This window comes from Lissotriton helveticus, chromosome 2_2 (assembly GCF_964261635.1).
Source record: "Lissotriton helveticus chromosome 2_2, aLisHel1.1, whole genome shotgun sequence".
Lineage (NCBI taxonomy): Eukaryota > Metazoa > Chordata > Amphibia > Caudata > Salamandridae > Lissotriton > Lissotriton helveticus.
In genome coordinates, this window is record NC_136060.1 from 2,421,983 (window position 1) to 2,443,625 (window position 21,643).

A 21,643-nucleotide genomic window follows, 5' to 3' on the forward strand; every position below is an offset into this window, starting at 1 on the left:
TCTCGTCGACTTTGGATCCGGTAACTAGAGCGTTGCCGAGTTGTTAGAGAGCAACAGCGGCAGCGGCTGTTTCCATTCGACAGTCTGCTGGTTTAGTGATGGATAATACGTTGATTGTGATGGTTCCACATGCAGTGGATACGTTGTTAAATAGAACCAAGACACAGCATTTAACAAGTGCTCGATTGTCAGGTTATGAGTTGACACTCTTAGCGAGTCATGTGCATATAAAGAGATGCAACACGTTGAATCCAGCTACGTTGTTGCCGACTTCAATGGAGACAGATGTTTCTGAGCAGCATGATTGCTTTCTGAGGACAGCGGAAGAAACGAAAGGGAGAATAGACCTTAGGGATACTCCTCTTGCGGAATGTGATGGTACCTTATGGGTGGATGGTTCGTGTTTCAAGCTTCTGAATGGTGATACGACTGCGGCATATGCTGTTACGACTTAATTCAGCCCAAGCAGCGGAGTTGATTGCTTTAACGAGAGCGTGTGTGTTGTCAAAAGGGAAGCGAGTGACTGTATATACTGACAGCCAGTATGCATTTGGTGTGGCTCACAGTTTTGGACGATTGTGGAAGGAACGTGGGTTCCTCACGTCTCATGAAACTAAGATACAGCATGGTCAGTTGGTGAATGAGCTTCTTGAGTCACTGACCCTGCCGTTGCAAGTTGCGATTGTGAAGTGCAGTGCACATAAGAAGGTTACTGATGATGTTGGTTGTCGTATTGCGTTTGCGGATGAGGTTGCGAAAGAAACGGCGAGAGATGTGATGGGTCGAATGTATGTTATGGGTCCGGCGAGATGGGTTCCGGATAGAGGAATGTTTGAAGATACAATAGAGAGTGTGAAGTCAATTCAAGCTGAAGCTACAGAGAAAGAGTTGAGCGCATGGAGAGAGAGTATGGGTAGATTGGATTTGAATGGTTGTTGGGTTGAGTTGTCAGAGCATCAGCGATGGTTGTTACCTGATGCGTACGTGCTGCAGTGGTTACGATGGCGCATGGGATGGCTCATATCAGTGTGAAAGGGATTTGTAAGTTGTTGGCTCCAGTATGGCAAAATGCTGGAATTCCTAAGTGTGCAGCGAATGTGGTCAAGAATTGTATGGTTTGTTTGAAATACAATCCTGGCAAGGGAACTCCAAATCCAGCTGGTCATTTTGCTCCTCCGACGAATCGGTTTGAGGTTTTGCAGCTAGATTTCATCCACATGGAGAGATGCAACAACCTGAAATATGTGCTTGTGGTTGTTTGTGCCTTTTCGAGATGGGTTGAAGCATATCCCCTGAAAGATGATACTGCCTTGTCCACAGCTAAAACACTAGTCAAAGAATTTTTTCCTAGGTTTGGTTTGCCGAGAATGGTCTGGAGTGATAATGGGAGTGAATTTGTGGGTCAAGTGATGAAGAGAGTGTGTGAAGGGTTAGGAATCCATCAGAAGTTCCATGCTGCAAATTATCCCCAATCAGCTGGACTAGTAGAATGCTATAATGGCACTCTTAAGTTAAAACTTGCCAAGATACAGGCGAGCTCTGGTCTTAAATGGCCTGATGCTTTGCCATTAGCACTTTTGTCAACTAGGATGACTGTGCATTCACGAGTGGGACTTAGTCCCTACGAAATAGTTTTCGGTCGCCCGGCAAACATATGGGGAGTGCCGAGACCGACAAAATTTAGCGAGATTGAACATCCTATACTGCTTGATTATCTGTATGATTTGACGGCTAAATTGCGTGTCTTACACCAACAGGTTCACGATACACTGCCTCAGGTTTCTGAAGATCCAGGACATGTCATCGATCCTGGTTCATGGGTGTTGATTAAGAATTTCCAGCGAACAAAGAACGATCAGCCCCGCTGGATTGGCCCCTACTTGGTCCTGTTATCGACACGATCTGCAGTACGAGTGCAAGGAAAGAAGCACTGGATCCACGGCGTACACTGTAAGAGGGTGCCTTTGCCTCTGCCGTACGACCTGTGGGTCCAGGAGGGTATTCCTGATTCGGAAACTGAGACTGTGCCTCGTTTTCTGCCTTTTTAGCGATGCACGTTTAATGGGGACAAGTTCTGAGCGTGAAAGTGACGATCTTCTGCAAGGAGCTGTGCCATCGTCGGTTCGATTGGACACTACTGAGCCTGACCTTTTGTTTCGTGATAAGACATTGCCTGGGAAAAGCTGTTATAATTTGAGATCGAGAACTATGGACAAATAAAAGTAAAATTCTTTTCTTTGATATTTTTGAAAGTTCAGCTCTCCCATCTGAGAAACTGTTTTGACCGATTTTTGTTTTTCGAGCCGCCATCTGGGTTCAACTGTAGGGTCGCTGTGTCAAGTCTTTGGAGTGCAAGCCGAAGACACAAGGTCGACGGTTCTGGTTGGTCCTTGGGCGTTTCCCTGGACTGACAGGCGCATTCCTTAGCACGGAAAACCCTACCTCCGCGAGCAGCAAGGTTAGAGGATGGAGTTTTTCGAGATGGAGAGACCTGTTGAAGAAGAAAGTTTCAAAAGCAGAATGTGTAAAATACTGAGCAGAAAATGTTTTTTAATATTGTGTCTTTTCATGATGCTTAGCCTAACAATGTTTTTAATGGGATATGTTATATTCTCTTTTCAAGTGACGTTTGCACCCACTACACAACCCATGCCTCCTTCTACTGTTTCTTCGCATTCTTTTCACCCTCTGCCTGAACATGAGTCCATTAGGAGATTAGAGTTTGTTAATAACTCTTTTGTTCAGCTTTTGCACCAGCACCAATTAGTAGTGAACACGACTAACTGTTGGGTATGTGGTCTTATGACCCATACTGCTGATAAAGGTATTCCTTACCTGGTTTTGCCGTTTAGCTATAATGGTTCTGTGTGGGCATACAGAACGATGTTGCCTACCCCCAAGTTCTGTGAAGGACAATCCGAAGAATAGTGCTCTAGTTAAGGGAATAGTGGATATGATTAGAGGAATAGATTCCTATGAGACTATCCCGGAGGATGAGACACTAGCATACATTGGATGGAACGTGACTGGATATGGAGAGAGTCTGAGTGAGAAACAGCAAGCTAAAAGATCTTCTCCGATTTGGATTGTACCCCATCAGGGTCATCTATGTCTGCAAGGTAATGGCAAGAATCCGAGAACTCAGTTGGGGAAGAGTATCTGCATTGAGACGTATGTCTTTGCGTCCCAGACTTCCCCATTGTTTCTAGCAGCTAAGGGTACCTACTTCGTCTGTCACGATAGAGCGTACACATGGTTGCCCCCTGATTTTTCGGGCACATGTTTTGTCTCGTTCCTGTTGCCTCCTACCTATACAGCTGCGGCAGATTACCACAAGACGAGAGTTGTTAGAGGTGTCTTCAGTAAGAAAGATACTGCAGGACAAGAATTAGGTGATTTCCTGAAGGGTTTTCTGCCGTTTTGGGGACCGATGGTTAACAGCAGGAACATACGGAAATTGACGAGGGTGGTTGAGTCCACCATAGTTGAAACTGCCAGTGCCACTAGTAACTTGACTGCTGAGCTCCAGTCGGATCGCCTTATGACTCTGCAGAACAGAGTTGCGTTCGATGTCATACTCGCAAATAGAGGAGGGGTATGTAAATTGATCCAATCGAGTTGCTGTGTTTTCATTCCAGACAATGCTCCGACAGTGTACCATGCCATTTCCAAGCTACACAAGATCTCCGAGTCTATACATGTGGACGAAGGAGATTGGTCGTTAATGGGATGGTTTTGGGGATTGTTATCCAGATGGGGATGGAAGATTCTGATGGTCATTGGGATGATCTTAGCCATCCTTTTCCTGTTCTGTCTGTGTGTACAGTGTGCTCCTGCTACATGTGGCCTCTGTGCTACTTCTTGTGCAAGGAGACCTGTATCAAAAGACGTGCTAAGTAATAGGATGATGCTACAGCAACATCTTGTTGATCTGATGAGTATAGACCTGGATTCAGATTAACGTGAGTTTGGGTGATTGCCTATGTAAGGGCAAAAGGAGGGTCTGAGGTTCCGAGATTCTGAACCCGTTCAATAAAGGTTGTCGTATCGTGACGAATCTGGTGTCAGCAGACCGAGAATGGCGAGTATATCATGTACGAGTGTTTTCGTCATGTTCGAGTGATGGATTCATTACGAAATAAGGGATTCCGTTCTGAACCCTTGGGTTCCATTTTGTGTACGGCAGCCATTTTGTGGTTGCCCTCACATAGGCCGATGACTACGGCCGAACGAGTTCTTGAGACACGTACACCTTTAGCTGACACTTGTGTGACCTGGGCAAGCTGACTTCGTTGCCCGAGGCCAAACTTTTTAGGCCAGTTCTTTTCCCAGTAGCTGATCAAGATTAGCGATCAAGGCACAGGACATTATTAACTTTTATTACACACAACTATGTCTTATCTTACTTACACCTGTCAATGCTCCTTTCTTTATGGCCTGTTTACGATGGGGAGGTGACCGATTTTATGGTGGGTTTCGATCTACTTGTCTGATGAAGAATGTTGGGTTCGACCAATAATTGATGGTGGGCTGGACAATGAAATGTGGGTTTGTCACGCAATGCTTTTTTCGTATACACATGGGATTGGTTGATTGTAAATAAGGAATGTTTGCCTGAAGCACAATATTTTGTATAAAAAGGGTTGACTGGCTTTGTAAAGTTGAGCAGTCTCCTACGAATATACGTTATTGTACTTCGTGGACTTCTGTTACTGGCTGCAGCCAATAAATTTGATCTTTGACACCACCTAGAAGAGTCCCGTATCTCTGTATGCCGAGACAGGGGAATCGAGAGACTTCGGGCATTATCCCTGGCGCCGCTGGGTTCTAAAAACCCGGTTCTTCAGTGTCAAAAAGCCATGGATGTTGCTGGGAACGCCCCCAGCAACACCCATTGTACGCCCCTTTAACTCACAACACTGCGTTAAAGGGACTGATATTTATCAGGCAGCAGTACGCTAAAAAAAAGTGGCTTAGTGCTGACTGATAGATATAAAACAGGCTTCTGTGCCACAGAACTTCACAAAAAGTGAGGTTCCGATGGCACAAGGGGCCTCATAAATGAGGCCCTTAGTTCCCTACTTATGCCTACAACCAGTCCTGGGGTATAGGCCATCAACCAGGATTTCCCAGCCATCTCGGCCCTGGGCTTTTCTTTTAACTGACTATAGGTGTAATCCATCTCCTTGCAGTCAGCCTCAACACCAGGTGTTTCTTGGCCTTCCTCTCTTCTTTTTCCCCTGAGGGTTCCATGTGAGGGCGAGTCTGGTGGTGTTTGATGAGGGCTTGCGGAGGGTGTGAGCTATTCAGCCACAGGGATTTTTCATGATTTCTTCATGAGCAGAGAGTTGTAAAGTCAAAGTTATCAAATACTAACATCGGTTAATGTGATTGTCCTTAGGAATGTGGCAATCATGATTCACTATTCAGTTTTTTTCTTTTTATTCTATTTCGACATAGTGTCTTGCTGTGATGGAGCTCTGGAGTGACAATGTAAGCAAGGTTATTTTTGTGCTCTGCGCTTAATTTTGGATTCATATTTCCAGGTACCAGCAGACATTTAGCTGTGGGCATAATTTCTGTAATTTTTTGTAGCATATTTACCCCAAATTACAGCGAAATTACATGAGATTATGCAAGGAGAGTAACCCAGCATTTAGCGCTATTTTCTTAACATTAAATAAACCCTTGAGTCCTTGCATCCAATGAATGAAACATAACATGAACAGCAAAAGCCAGAAGTTGTTTGCGATTTTTAAGTGTGTTGTTCCTGTGCTCCTGAGGTAGGATTTTTGACCAGATTACTTATATTTGAATGAAAGGGCACAATTGCGTATTTTTCAGCAATTGTATGTCAAAAAGTAACCCAACATTACCTGATTTCTCTGACTCCGCCAACATAGCTCAAATTTGCCCTGGCTTACATTAGTTGCTTCTGCTCTTCTAATTAAATTTGAAAGTAGTACAATCAGAAACACTTTCACTCAAGGTTTCTCTGTTTCTTTGAATGCGTCAATGAGCAATAAAACTCTTGGGGGGATATTCACAAGGACACAACTCCAAATTATCCCCACTGTAATGCAACAAATGCGAAGATGTAGTGTAGTTCTTATATTCCCAATAGGCTCTGCGCATTGGAATAACATAAACGATAGTTTAGACGCAGGACTGAGGTCGACTAGGTCTCTAATGAATATGTTAGACTTAATTATGAATGCCAGCTAGCTCAGAGATCACTAGAAACGTTCTCAAGTAAACAGGAAGGAGTTAACTATCCTGAATAGACAAGAAGGGATTCGCTTCTGACAACCGCATTAACATGACAACTTTGCTCCCTCCAGAATAAGGAGTATATCTCCAGAGTCGTGTGAAAACAATAGACAGATATTTCACTCAGTCAATCGTGCATGCTTAGTTTCACCAGAGTGCAGAGAAATAGAGAGACAGGCGTTTTCAATAAAAGGTGTTATTTATTGAGCAGTCCTCTTTCTCATGCAAGAGAAGTGAATTGACACAATTGCAATACTTGTCATAAAGTAAAGTGCGTACAGTAAAAGGAGTATTATGAAATAATACTGTAAAAGCATTGATATGGTTTCTGAGCCATATGATACTTAAAATGGATGAAAATATATACATACATAAAATCATTGACTAAACGTACTCAACTGGTGCTTCTAAGATACGCCTACCCCGGTGTACCGAACCTAAGCCTAGTACGTGGGAAGGAGTAAGTGAGCTGCAGTGTATGTTAAGTTCGTTTTTGCCAAGAATCTGAATCAAGAATTCTCTTAAGGATTTAATCAGCTCCGTACCTTGGTTATAGAATGAAGGAGGTCTTGTATCTCTTTCTCAGGACTCGATCTCCCAGAAACCTGCAAGGGTGACTGGAAACACTGGAGCTGGATTTCTCGGCAGGAGAAAAGACAGCGTCTCTCTCAGTGTGTCAAATGGGAGGGTCGGCTTCCTTCGGCTCTCGCATCAGCTGGACTTCGGGCAAGTAGATAGCCGCTCTGCTCCAAACCACTGTGTGTTTGCTTAAGGCAACGTTGGTATATTTATACCTGGAAGGTGGCGAGTTTGACGTAAGGTTGGACGTAAGACGTCACTAAGAACTTACAGTTCTTTCTGGACTCCAGGAGTTCTTGTTCAAATCAAAACAAAAGCAGGGGGATTTCCCGCCCTGCTATGGCTTGGTTTGTTTAAAGAACGTGTTGTTCTTTCTAGGAGTCTATGGGAGTAGCCTTGCCGTATTTGGACTGCATTGGCTATGACTAAATATGGATATGATTCCTATGCCTTTATAAGGATATATTTTGTTATAACCACATAAGGGCATGAATCGGGAATATTTAAATAGGGTCCTAGATACGTTTACAACAAAGATAGATTTAACACCCCATTCACAAGCCGATGCAAACTGCAGACATCGCCAATATTCCCACGATAACTTCCCCAAAATTTATCCCCATGGTGGACACCACCAACTAACCCTATTGAGATGCACAATGGGCGTTCCAGTGCAAAAATGCACACAAAAAAACACAACACAACATTCACAACGAACTGCCAGATCTGCAAAGCGAAACCAAAACAGGCAATAAGCTGCGGTAGCAGCAGAGAAATAACACCTGCCTTCTGTTGGTGTTAAGCAGGACGACTACCTGCAGCATAAAAGGGAGCCCAGCCAAGAGCCACACCTGAAGTCCCACAGATGCCATGGAGACAATGATCATGCACCGCGGATACCCATGAGAGCCACAGCACCCACCGCAACCACCCCAGGCCCCACCCAGACATACAAATACTGTGCACGACACAAGAACCACAACAAACGCACAATGACGCACAGTGCCAAAATAAATACACACATGTGTGGCCAGAAGAACGGGAAGCAGTCATACAGCAGTGAAGTAACAACCAAAACTTTATTGAAACACAACACAAAACAGCAATGCGGAAGACTCCTGTCGGGTCCACCAGGTACAATCTCGACGACACAGCCTGGAAGAGAAAGCACAAAATCAGGAAGTGTGTCATGCGCACATCAAAGGAGCGAGCCAGGGGGAGAAAGAGAGGGAAGGAAAGGAAGGGAGAGAGAGTGAGAGAGAGAGAGGGAAGGGAAATAGTGATAGAGAGAGAGAGAGAGAGAGAGAGAGAGAGAGAGAGAGGGGGAAGGGAAATATATATATATATATATATATATATATATAGAGAGAGAGAGAGAAACCACCTCCCCTACGCACACACGCCCCACTGCTCACCTGCTGCCACCAGTGTGTCCGTCAGTAGGCACACTGCATGCTCGTGCAAGCTCCAGGCCCCTGTCACGCCATCATGGCATGGTCCACATCATGCTGATCCGCCCTGTGGCCCAGCATCTCCCACACATGACACTGAGTCCTGAGTAGTCAATGGTGGAGACCACATCAGTGAGCACATCTTCCTCGCAGGCTGCACACCCGCTCAGCAATTACGTGTGTCACCAACCCTGTGATACGCCAGTCAGCGCCACGTGGTGGTAGGCCTGTGTCGGCCACAAGGCCTCGGGTGCCACCAACCCTCTGCACAGCAAACCATGGGCCCTTTATAATTGAGCATCGTGGAGCATCTGCCATCCAGTCACCACCGGCAGAGGGAAATGTGTAACGCGCATTGCACCTACTAGAGGAATGAACTGTCACTCATCTCACGGGACTTCAATATCCATAATGCACTAATCATTATGTATGCACGAAGCAAAAGCCAATCAGGGCAAATTTCGAATAAAAAGATACCGGAAATGAAATGTTGCAATGCCTGTTTCCTGCCCATGAAGAAGATTTGTTTACCTTGAAACGCGTCGGCCATGAGGAAATATATGGCATCTTAAGGCAAGCTGCAGCGAGGTAACAAATGCCAGATGGTGGGGGCGCGGTTGTGTGCTCTTTTAATGCTGAGAGCATTCTTTGGTGAACAAAACGATACACACGGCTGCTCGCCGTGGAAAGGAGCACCATTTCTGAATGAAAGGCTGTGGAGCTGACTGCACAACTTCCGTACAGCACCGTGTCCCAGCAATTATTTAGCCTGCCTCGAGAGTGCCTAACCTACTAAGGTGAAGATTTGCTTTTAATGCGTAACGCGCATTGCACCTACTAGAGGAATGAACTGTCACTCATCTCATGGGACTTCAATATCCATAATGCACTAATCAATATGTATGCACGATGCCTTGGGTGCCAACAACCCTCTGCACAGCAAACCATGGGCCCTTTATAATTGAGCACCGTGGAGCGTCTGCCATCCAGTCACCACCGGCAGAGGGAAATGTGTAACGCGCATTGCACCTACTAGAGGAATGAACTGTCACTCATCTCACGGGACTTCAATATCCATAATGCACTAATCATTATGTATGCACGATGCAAAAGCCAATCAGGGCAAATTTTGAATAAAAAGATACCGGAAATGAAATGTTGCAATGCCTGTTTCCTGCCCATAAAGAAGAGGTGTTTATCTTGAAACGCGTCGGCCATGAGGAAATATATGGCATCTTAAGGCAAGCTGCAACGAGGTAACAAATGCCAGATGGTGGGGGCCCTTTTAATGCTGAGAGCATTCTTTGGTGAAAAAAAAAAAAAAAATATATATATATATATATATATATATATATATATATATATATATATATATATTACCTACTGGCGGTCGCCAGTAGGTATATATAGTTAGGATTTTTTCTCTATGGGTTTTTTGAAAATTCTATGTCTAATAACTTTGGCGTTTGTGGACGGAATCGGCTGAAATTTTCAGGAAAATGGCACATTTTGTTTCTGAGCAGCCCTTGAAAATTTGGGGGGGGTTCGTCCAGTGGGGGCCGAGAAAAAAGGGGGGTCCCAAAACGTGTTTTTAACATTGAGTTTTCCATAGGGCGGTTGGCCTCACTTTTAGCCCGAACGGCTGAATGGATTTGCACGAAACTTGGCAAAATTGTAGGGACTGGTAGCCCGATGTGCCTTTTGTAGGTCTCAATATATGTGCTCCAGTGGATTTTGAGAAATTAACGTTTAAAAAAAGATATATATCTGTAACAGCGGACCGGTTAGCGCTCTGGTTCGCGGACTTTTCGCGCAACGGAGCTTTGTGAAGCGAAGCTGATTGGTTCTCCGGCGTCTGTCAACATTCCAAACAGTCCGTAGCGGCCGCCATCTTGTCTCTCGGTAGGATCGAGAGACAAGAGGAGGTCAAAACAAAGGGGGAAATAACTATAAGGGGGCATAGTAGATCCTCGCTGACCCCCTAGGTTTGATGGGGAGGTTTTAAAAGGGCCCCGCGGGGCAAAAAAAAAACAAAATAATAATAATCGAACGGCTGAATGGATTTGCACGAAACTTGGCAAAATATTAGGGACTGGTAGCCCGATGTGCCTTTGCTAGGTCTCAATATATGTGCTCCAGTGGATTTTGAGAAATTAACGTTGAAAAAAAGATATATATCTGTAACAGCGCTCCGCTTCGCGTACTTTTCGCGTTACGGAGCTTTGCGAAGCTGATTGGTTCTCCGGCGTCTGTCAACATTCCAAACAGTCCGTAGCGGCCGCCATCTTGTCCCTCGGTAGGATTGAGAGACAAGAGGAGGCCAAAGCGAAGGGGGAAATGACCATAAGGGGGCATAGTAGATCCTTCCTGACCTCTTAGGTTTGATGTACCATTTTGCCAAGTTTGGTGTAATTCCGTTCAGCCATTCAGGCTGTAGACGTATGTAAATGTCCTATGGAAAATTGCATGGGGAAAACACATTTGAAAGTGTTGAAATTTAGAACCAATTAAAATGTTACTTTGGTTTTGTATTTGTGTGTGATGAAAGTTAATTGGTTATGTATATATGTCAAATGAGAGGAAACCACAGCCATTTTGTGATACTACTGTCTGAGGTACATTTGTGAGGAATTTTTGGTGGTGAATTTCTGGTGTTTGATTTACACAGTACTAACACTTCTGCTACTTTTAAAAAGGTGAGTTGTTAATTTGTAAGGGGAACTATGTTGTACACTTGAAGATAATTTGAAAAATGTTTTCTGTTATTTATTTGCAGTCCTTCTGTTATACTAAATACTTGATGAAGTTAGTTTTATATTATGTATTACTAAAAACGATAAATGAAAGTGATTATTTTTTTCTGCAATTTACAGCAAGCAATTTCAAAATAAAATGGCTCACAATGAAGAGACCGTGGCAATTTCTTTTGAATTGTCCACTACATTGATTGAAATTGAGAGCACCAATAATGAAATATTGTCACAAGGAGGACATGACTTGTATGATTCCATTAGATTGATTGAAATGGACAGCACCAAGAATGAAATATTGTCACAAGGAGATGACTTGAATGATTCCACTACATTGATTGAAATTGAGAGCACCAATAATGAAATATTGTCACGAGGAGATGACTTGAATGATTCCACTACATTGATTGAAATGGACAGCACCAATAATGAAATATTGTCAGAAGGAGGAGATGACTTGAATGATTTTTTTGATCAATCTCTTGATGGCGAATTTATCGAGTGTTTGGAGACCATAGAGTTACAAGAATCATCATTGCAGACTTTTAATGAGGAGATTCCAGATGAGATGATTGAAGAGGAAATTACTGATGAGGACATGTTACTAGTTGTTTCAAATTTAGAAAATTGTGAAGAATAAATTTATATTTAGAAATCAAAAATTGTTTGAGACATTATTTATTTTTATTTTTAATTTATGAGGTTGTAGCGAAGTGATTGTAGTATAAAATGAGACTTATAGTATAGAGTGCAACATTTTTATGTTACATGGTAAGTTTACTCATATTTACTTCCCTTCTGCCACTATATTATCTCCAATGTGTATTTGACATGTCTTCTTCATCTCCGGCCTCCTTTCTCTCACTGTGTGTCTCCGATGCATCTTATCGCTGGTATTTTGTGTAATTACAGAAGAGAGTAAAATAAAATAGTTCGGAACGTGAAAAGGGGGCAAAGTAGAGTACTCCTCACCCCCTAGGCCTTTTTAGGCGGTCCCAAAAGGATCAGTTTCTGCTTTCCTGAGAGATTATGGTATGAGTTCCATATACCACAATAACTTGCATTACAACATGCAAGATATCTATCTCCTATTACCAACTTTTGGAGATATTCGCGCTAAGCGCGAATATCTCCAAAAAGTAACACCTGCCCTGAGCAGTTCTTAGCCATGTTATCCAATGGGAGGTGGATAACATGGCTAAGAGTATTAGCTCGGTAATGCATGAATATCGCTGAGTTTTTAGCGATATTCATGCATTGCGGCCGTTTATTATCGCATTTGCGATAAACCTTGATAATAGTAAGGTTTATCTTCGATAATTTCTGACGATGCTTAGTGGTAAAAAATTGGTTGGTAAGCATCGTTAGCGATAAATATCGCTTAACTTTGGTAATATGCCCCAACGTCTGTTAACGTTCGATTCGAAGGAAATGAGGAAGTGTTGAAAAACATTGTCTGCGCCATCTTGCCTTTTTTGAAATGCCACACTTTTGTCGTGCACGGCAGCCATTTTAGATGTCTTGACCAGACCCACTCTCTACACGCTGTCGATTCGTAGCATGGCTCCTCACCCTCGTAAGCATCTCCCCCAGGCACTGGTCACCACCGCTCTCTGTCTTATGCATGGGCAATAAACCTTCCCCCATCTGCGCTGCTCTTCCCTGAGAATCACACTCTGTGCCCGCCCGACACCTCCCTTTCGCCCTATTCACTACCGCACCCTCTGACACTCCTCTTCCTCTGTGTCCGAATGTCCAGGCCGGTCCTAGGCTATCAGCTAGCCCTGCAGATGTAGTTTATGGCCCCAGCTGTAAAGAATCACCCCTCTTCAAAGGAGTTATAGTAGATCAAGGCCCACACCCGATGTGATCCGTCACAGCACACGCGTTCCTACTATCTGAAAACCATCCTGTATTGTGATTGGGGAGGGGACCGAGCCTGAAGCGGAAGATTCCAGGAATGACTCTTTGTACATCAAAGTTTTTACAATTATGTGTCACATTAAAAATATATAGCACTCCAACAAAGTAGTAGGAATATAAAACTTTAATAACATATAAATATATACAACAAAACAAAAACAGTAAAAACATTTAAACAACGAAGAGACCGTGGCAATTTCTTTTTAATTATCCAATAGATTTATTGAAATTGACAGCACCAATAATGAAATATTCTTGTCAGTAGCGGTCTGTTGTGCGAATAGTTCCAAGGCAGCAGAACGCGCTGAAATCTAGATGGCACGAAAGTGATGTCTAGTAAGTTGCCGCCCAGCAAAAAACGGCGTGGGGCGCCGCGGGGGTGAGTGAGTCCAGTAGGCACCACAGCTATTCTTACCGGCATTGCAGAATTACTGCTGGGGACAATGCCTGTGCTGTAGCAGGGTCACAGCAGAAACAAAAAGGATTCTGTTGAAGATGTTGTTGGTTTTCAATTTGAAAACAGTTCTGGTGTCAACTGCTATGCTAATGTAGTGGTTAATGTTTTGTTTTCTCTAGAAAATGTAAAAGAGGGGGAGGCAGTCCAAAGTTCCGTTAAAAGGGCAAAGGAAAGGATCGGTGGTTTGAACTATCAGTCAAAAAGGGGAGGGGGTGCAATAATTTTTCCTACCGGGTCACACTGTGCTTTCACCGGAAGTAAGGTCTGCAGGATTGTAGTAATTCAAAGTGAGGCTGGCGCCAGCATGGGAGCGCCGACGTCCCGCAGATACAGTTTCGTCACTCCACAGGCGATCATGGCAGTCATTCCCCATCGGGGGTCGGAGACTCCCGCGGCTCCTCTAGAATCTTCAAGGTCGTGGAGGACTACGGTGGTGGAGTCAACCAGTGACCGGGCCATTTCTTTATGTTGGGCCCGCTCTTGCCAGGTCGACCGCCATTTTGAGAGTTCGGCAGCTACCGGCGATCGCGGGGTCACATGAGCGGACGGGCTCCACCCTGCCGGGCGAGACGTTGCAGCATGGCCACAGTGGAAGAACCGTTATCTAGGTCGTTCCGAAACTGTGCAGCACTGTAGTTGTTAGGATGCCACCGCCTGGAGCGCTGAGGGTGCAGCTGGGAAGCCTCCACCTGGGGAGGCGGGAGAGGCCTGTTCGCACCGTCTCTCCCTCCCAGTGCACCCCACGGCGTCTCGCTTGAGATTTGTTATGGCCGGACCAGGCGATGAGGACGAGGGGGGGGTCGGAGGCATGTGCAAGACATCCCCCTCCAGTGTTGTCGCAGCCATTATAAAAGAAAGAAGTGTCCCGTCCGTCTTCGGGCCGGGCTTCCGGTGGATGTCGGCCGGACGCCCCTGGCTCTGGCCCCATGAACGGGTTTCTTGGTTTATCGGCTGCAGCCGGATCCCGTCGGCCTCGGCCCCCCGACCGTTGGTGGTCGGACCGGAAGAGCATGTGGCGGGACTACCTGCAACTCTCAAGGGCCACCGCGGCCGGACTGGGAGAGAGAGGGGAGGGTCGAGGAGACATTCCCCCCCCCTGCAACTGTTCAGCGTTGTAAAGGCAATCCCCTGGCCGGGTCCCGCTGGTCTCGGCCTCTCCTCCGGCTACACCCTACGTTAGGATCTCCTGGCCGAGGCGTGGCAGCAGGACCTGCCTTATATGGGCTGCTCCCGGCTGGGCGTAGCCGGAACCCTGCCCCACCTTGGAAGTTTCCAGAGTGGGGGTGGATGTTCTACTGACTTGCATTTTCCCTAGTCTATCGATTTTTTTGGCGTGGCAGGCGGTGGGACAGCGAGGGGTGATTTGGTTTCTCTTACTGTTTTTCTGGTCTCTCACCACTGGCATATTTTAACGTTTTCTTGTTTCTAGGACATTAATAGGTTTTATCATTACGTTATGTTATCGTTTCTTTGTTCGTTGTTTAATAAAAGTTCATGTTCATCAGTGGCCTACTGATTTTCGTTTTCCTATTTTTTTCTTTCCAGGTTGTTTCATGGTAAAGTTTCTGTTAACAGGATACAGTGATCACTTCGTTATTATTGCATATGTCCTTTTCACTAGGGGTGCTCTCTGGTCGGGCCAGATGACGTATCTCTAGTAAATGGTCCGGGTGAAAAAGGTGCATCAATCAGTGGGGAGTAGATAGGCATGACAGATTACAACGGGGGAGAACGGTCCGCATTACGTACCCTTTCACTACTTGCAAAGATTTTCCTACGTTTATTTGCAAACAGGGAATACCTCCAAAAAGAACTAATTCCCAAACAGTCAATGTTCGGACAATCAATCAATCAATGAGGAATGAAATAGGTACGACGTGTTAAAGGCTTGCGTTACCTACCCTTCACTATCTGCAAAGGGAGATAGAATATTCCTATTCTTCCTCGTTTGCAGGTAGAGAAGATCGTTAAGAGAATTAACTTCGAACAATTCAATGCTCGATTGAAACAATCAACAAGGGGTACTGTGAACACAAATGAACGCCGCTTATATACATACGCATTGCTATTTTCAACAGGTTGTTCCTAATGTTTCTATTTCAGCGAGGTCAAAAGAGATCCCATTAGTGGCCTACTGATTTTGCTCGATTCCTTTTGTTTTTTTACACGATTTTTCGCTATCTGCAAAGACTAAACAGAGTATTGCGACTCTGTGCTTGTTTGTAAATAGAGAATGAACCAAAGAGAACAATCAATCAAATGGAGAGAGAAGCAGGCACGACGGATTACAAAGGGGGAAAGGGCTGCGTTAACTACCCTTCACTATCTGCAAAGAGAGAGTACTCCTAATAGAAATGAGGGGTGGGGGGCAGCAATCAAAGCAGATCAGTGTGCATAAACACGAAAAAAAAAATTCTTACCACGTACTTGACATTCGACAGCTTATGATATTTGCTATTAAAAAACCATTGAAATTCACTGAAAAAACCATAGGTTATAGACCATATATAGTTAGGAATTAGCATTTACAAAACCTTGAAAATTCACTGAAAAAACCATAGGTTATAGACCATATATAGTTAGGAATTAGCATTTAAAAAACCTTATTTTACTCACACAAAACCATTGAAATTCCATATATAGTTAGTTGCACTAACTATATATTGCGCACCCGCAATCCACTGCTGATGATGTCACATATTACATCATTCATGACATGGTCAGTGACATCACTGATGACATCACTGATGACATCTCAAATGACATCACTGATGACATCTCACTTGACATCAATGATCACATCACTGATGATATCATTCATGTGACAATACAATGCATCTCCTCACATTTTAATATAACCTCTGTTTCACCCAGTGTTAAAAACAGAGTATAATTTTTGAAACCATTGACACACCAATACTAGTTACTACATACGTACTCACTGATTCCTACGTCTACACACACATTCACTCATTCACCCATACAATCATTCATACATACAATCACTCATGTTTACAACACAATCATATGCACTCATACACCTATACAGACACTCACACTCTGCCACTCATCCATGGAGTTACTCACACACCTAGTCAGTCCTGTAAAGAATCAATCACACTTCCATTTTCTACTCTATACAGTTAAACATAGAGCACCTTACGTTTTCAACCATATACTAACACATACTTACTCTCTTATACAATCATTGATACAAGTCCAAAGAAAAAAGTTCCACAGCGGATCTTGTAGACAGCACCTCTATTTTCCGATGTCCCTCTAATATCCAATCTGGTGTTGTGCTGATAACCTCCAGGACCTGCTGTGGTTTTGGTCCTACTGGAAATCCAGACAAAAACTTACGAAACAGAACAGAGGCAGCACCAAGGATAAAGTAGCCAGGACCATGTAGTATCAATAAATAAATTCTTTTATTTTCTCATTTATAGGACAGCCAACGCGTTTCGCTCCCCAACAGTGGGAGCTTCGTCAGGGCTGAAAACAACACAGAAATACACCAATATTAATAACACATACCAACATGACATTTACAATAAACAAACACGGTTCTTTTTTAAAAAATACATTGCAGTTGTGCTTTGAACGAGACGAGATGGCCAAACTAAAAAGCAGGTCACAATAATAATCCTATGTATATTGCTTGGAAAACATCTTGCATTTAGGTCCAAATATCTAAACACAAGAGTCATACCACTTGATGGTCTATATAGGACATTGGTAACCAGAGCCAGAAAAGTTATGAAAAAGAATTACCCCAGGTAACGCAGATAAAAGTAGCCATTGAATGAAACCCGAGTAAGAAGTAAGAAGAAAAGAAGAAAGCAGGAGAAGGTGAAACAAAAAATAAAAAATAAAAATAGCCATTGAGTGAGACCCAAGTGAGGACAGGGCAAGAGTTGACAATATACACAAGACGTTCTCACCAAGTGTGTTGGTCAGAACTGGAAACGACGAGAAATAACGTCAATGGAGTCGTCCGATCCAAACAGTACAGAAGCTGAAAATAGTACAAAGGATTAATTGATATATGAAAAGTGATCCAGAAGTCAAGCCATAACAGATTTTAAAAGGCTTCAGAACTCCTTACCCTATGGCAAACTTTCGATAGCCGGATAATATTTTAGCCACGTCAAGGGTATATATTTAAAAGACACAGTTTACAGAACAACAGACATAATGATGCACAAATTAAGACAGTTTAGTCACTAACCCATGCACTCAGTGAGACACATTTAATCACTCACTCATACATTCAGTCATGCACCTACTAAATCCTTCGTCCAGACACTTATACATCCACTCATTCTTCAATATGTAAGACATATTTTAACTTTACAGAAACATAGTCACTGGATGTTGTCATCAGTGATGTCATCAGTGATGTCATTTGAGATGTCATCAGTGATGTCATCAGTGATGTCACTGACCATGTCATGAATGATGTAATATGTGACATCATCAGCAGTGGATTGCGGGTGCGCAATATATAGTTAGTGCAACTAACTATATATGGAATTTCAATGGTTTTGTGTGAGTAAAATAAGGTTTTTTAAATGCTAATTCCTAACTATATATGGTCTATAACCTATGGTTTTTTCAGTGAATATATATATATATATATATATATATATGTATATATATATATATATATATATATATATATATATATTCACTGAAAAAACCATAGGTTATAGACCATATATAGTTAGGAATTTGCATTTACAAAACCTTGAAAATTCACTGAAAAAACCATAGGTTAGAGACCATATATAGTTAGCTGGACATTTTATTGACATAAAACCAATGAAATTCCATATATAGTTAGTTGCACTAACTATATATCGCGCACCCGCAATCCACTGCTGATGATGTCACATATTACATCATTCATGACATGGTCAGTGACATCACTGATGACATCACTGATGACATCTCAAATGACATCACTGATGACATCTCAAATGACATCACTGATGACATCATCTAGTGTCTGTGTGTTTTTGTAAAGTTTAAATATGTTTTACATATTGAAGAATGAGTGGATGTATGGAAGACTGAGTGTGTGTGTGGCTGGCTGGGAGGTGTGTGACTCTGTGCATATCAATGTGTACTTGTATCAGTGATTGTATAAGAGAGTAAGTATGTGTTAGTATATGTGTGAAAAGTATGGTGTTCTGTGTTTAACTGTATAGATGAGGAAATCGAAGTGTGATTGATTCTTCACAGGACTGACTAGGTGTATGAGTGCATATGATAGTGTTGTAATAATGAGTGACTGTATGTATGAGTGATTGTATGGGTGAATGAGTGAATGTGTGTGTAGACATAGGAATCAGTGAGTGCGTATGTAGTAACTGGTATTGGTGTGTCATGATGTCATCAGTGATGTCATTTGAAATGTCATCAGTGATGTCATTTGAGATGTCATCAGTGATGTCATCAGTGATGTCACTGAAGTATGGTGTTCGGTGTTTAACTGTATAGATGAGGAAATGGAAGTGTGATTGATTCTTTACAGGACTGACTAGGTGTGTGAGTAACTCCATGGATGAGTGGCAGTGTGTGAGTGTCTGCATAGGTGTATGAGTGCATATGATAGTGTTGTAATAATGAGTGACTGTATGTATGAGTGATTGTATGGGTGAATGAGTGAATGTGTGTGTAGACGTAGGAATCAGTGAGTGCGTATGTAGTAACTGGTATTGGTGTGTCATGATGTCATCAGTGATGTCATTTGAGATGTCATCAGTGATGTCATCAGTGATGTCATTTGAGATGTCATCAGTGATGTCATCAGTGATGTCACTGACCATGTCATGAATGATGTAATATGTGACATCATCAGCAGTGGATTGCGGGTGCGCGATATATAGTTAGTGCAACTAACTATATATGGAATGTCATTGGTTTTATGTCAATAAAATGTCCAGCTAACTATATATGGTCTCTAACCTATGGTTTTTTCAGTGAATTTTCAAGGTTTTGTAAATGCAAATTCCTAACTATATATGGTCTATAACCTATGGTTTTTTCAGTGAATTTCATTGGTTTTTTAAAAGCTAATATCTATAGCTGTAAAATATATTCTTTATTACGTGACGTATCACGTAGCCACGTGAGACGCCTCATGACGCGTCGCATAACCGTGACGTATCGGCTCTGCAGCGCAAACAAAACCCGTAACGTAAGCGTGCCGGAGCACGCTTACAGATATATATATTTTTTTTTAACCTTAATTAGACAAAATCCACACGTGCACATATCTTGAGGCCTTGCAAAGGCACATCAAACAAACAGTCCCTACAATTTTGCCAAGTTTGCTGGAAATCTATTCCCTTAATTTTTTTTTTACTGTTTCTCTTGGTTTTCCCCTTGTTACGCTTACCGGGACGCTACCCGGTACGCGAACCGGACGCTCCAAAAACACAAGATGGCGGACTCCCGTTACGCTGCCGGTTAGCTGCCCGGTTCGCGTACCGGGAAGCGCCTCTACCGCGAAAAATCGCGGGGGACTTTAATATCCCCCTCATCAATCCTAGGGGGTCAGGAGGGGTTTACCATGCCCCCTTTCCTTCATTTCCCCCTTCTTTTTTCACCACATCTTGTCTCTCGAACCTACCGAGAGACAAGATGGCGGCCGCTCCGGACTGTTTACAATGTTGACAGCTACGCTGCCGGTTAGCTGCCCGGTTAGCTGCCCGGTGAGCTGCCCGGTGAGCTGCCCGGTTCGCATACCGGGATGCGCCTCTACGGCGTAAAATCGCAAAAACATTTTTTTTGTTTTTTTTGCCCCGCGGGGCACTTTAATATCCCCCTCATCAATCCTAGGGGGTCAGGAGTGGTCTACCTTGCCCCCTTTCCTTCATTTCCCCCTTCGTTTTTCACCACATCTTGTCTCTCGATCATACCGAGAGACAAGATGGCGGCCGCTCCGGACTGTTTAGAATGTTGACAGACACCGGAGAGCCAATCAGCTTCGCTTCGCGAAGTTCCGTTACGCGTCAGGTACGCGAACCGGGGCGCTAACTGCAGCGCTGTCACAGATATATATATTTTTTTAAACGTTAATTTCTCAAAATCCACTAGAGCACATATATTGAGACATAGCAAAGGCACGTCGGGCAAACCATATCTACAATTTTGCCAAGTTTCATGTAAATCTATTCAGCCGTTCGAGCTAAAAGTGAGTCCAACCGCCCTATGGAAAAATGAATGGGAAAAACGCGTTTTGGGACCCCCCTTTTTTCTCGGCCCCCCCTTGACGAAACCCCCCCAAATTTTCAGGGGCTGCTCAGAAACAAAATGTGCCATTTTCCTGAAAATTTCAGCCAATTCCGTCCACAAACGCCAAAGTTATTAGACATAGAATTTTCAGAAATCCCATAGAGAAAAAATCCTAACTATATATACCCACTGGCTATCGCCAGTAGGTAATATACATATATAAACATATATAATCTGCATATCTATATAAATATAAATGCATGCATACATATACATATATGCATACATATGCATGTTATTTACATGAAAGTTTTAAAAACACTAATAAAAGCAAAGCTAAAAAGCCACCTCATTACATATATGCATACATATGCATGTTATTTACATGAAAGTTTTAAAAACACTAATAAAAGCAAAGCTAAAAAGCCACCTCATTACAAACAGAATGGCTTTAACTTAAACGAGGGCGAGATCTATTGCATTTTCAATGCTTGTTTACTTTGGTTCTATCAAGAAGGCATTCAGATGTGTCACACATTTGCCATAAATTCTGAATGTTAGCACTCTAGTTGCTCATTAGATCACTGTAGTAAAGCTAGTGCTCACCAGGGAAGTCTGCTGCTAATCATGGTTTGCAGCCATTTTCCCGCATTTTTTATCCCGCAGACTTTCAGTCCGCATACCATTATCCCACAAGGTCATTGACTTCGCATACCATTATCCAGCATTTTTTCAAAACGCATGTGCATTTATCGCGCATGCCTTTACAAAGAATTACGTTTTAAAGGCATGTATGGTAAATGCATTTGCATTGTGAAAACCACGATGACGAGAGAGGTAAGTGGGTTTGTGTTAATTTTTTCGTGGGTTAGTGATTGTGTAGTGTAGTGTAGTGTTGTGTAGTGTAGTGTTGTGTTAGTGTAGTGTAGAGTTGTGGTGGTTGTTTAGTGTAGGGTCATGCTGGGGGT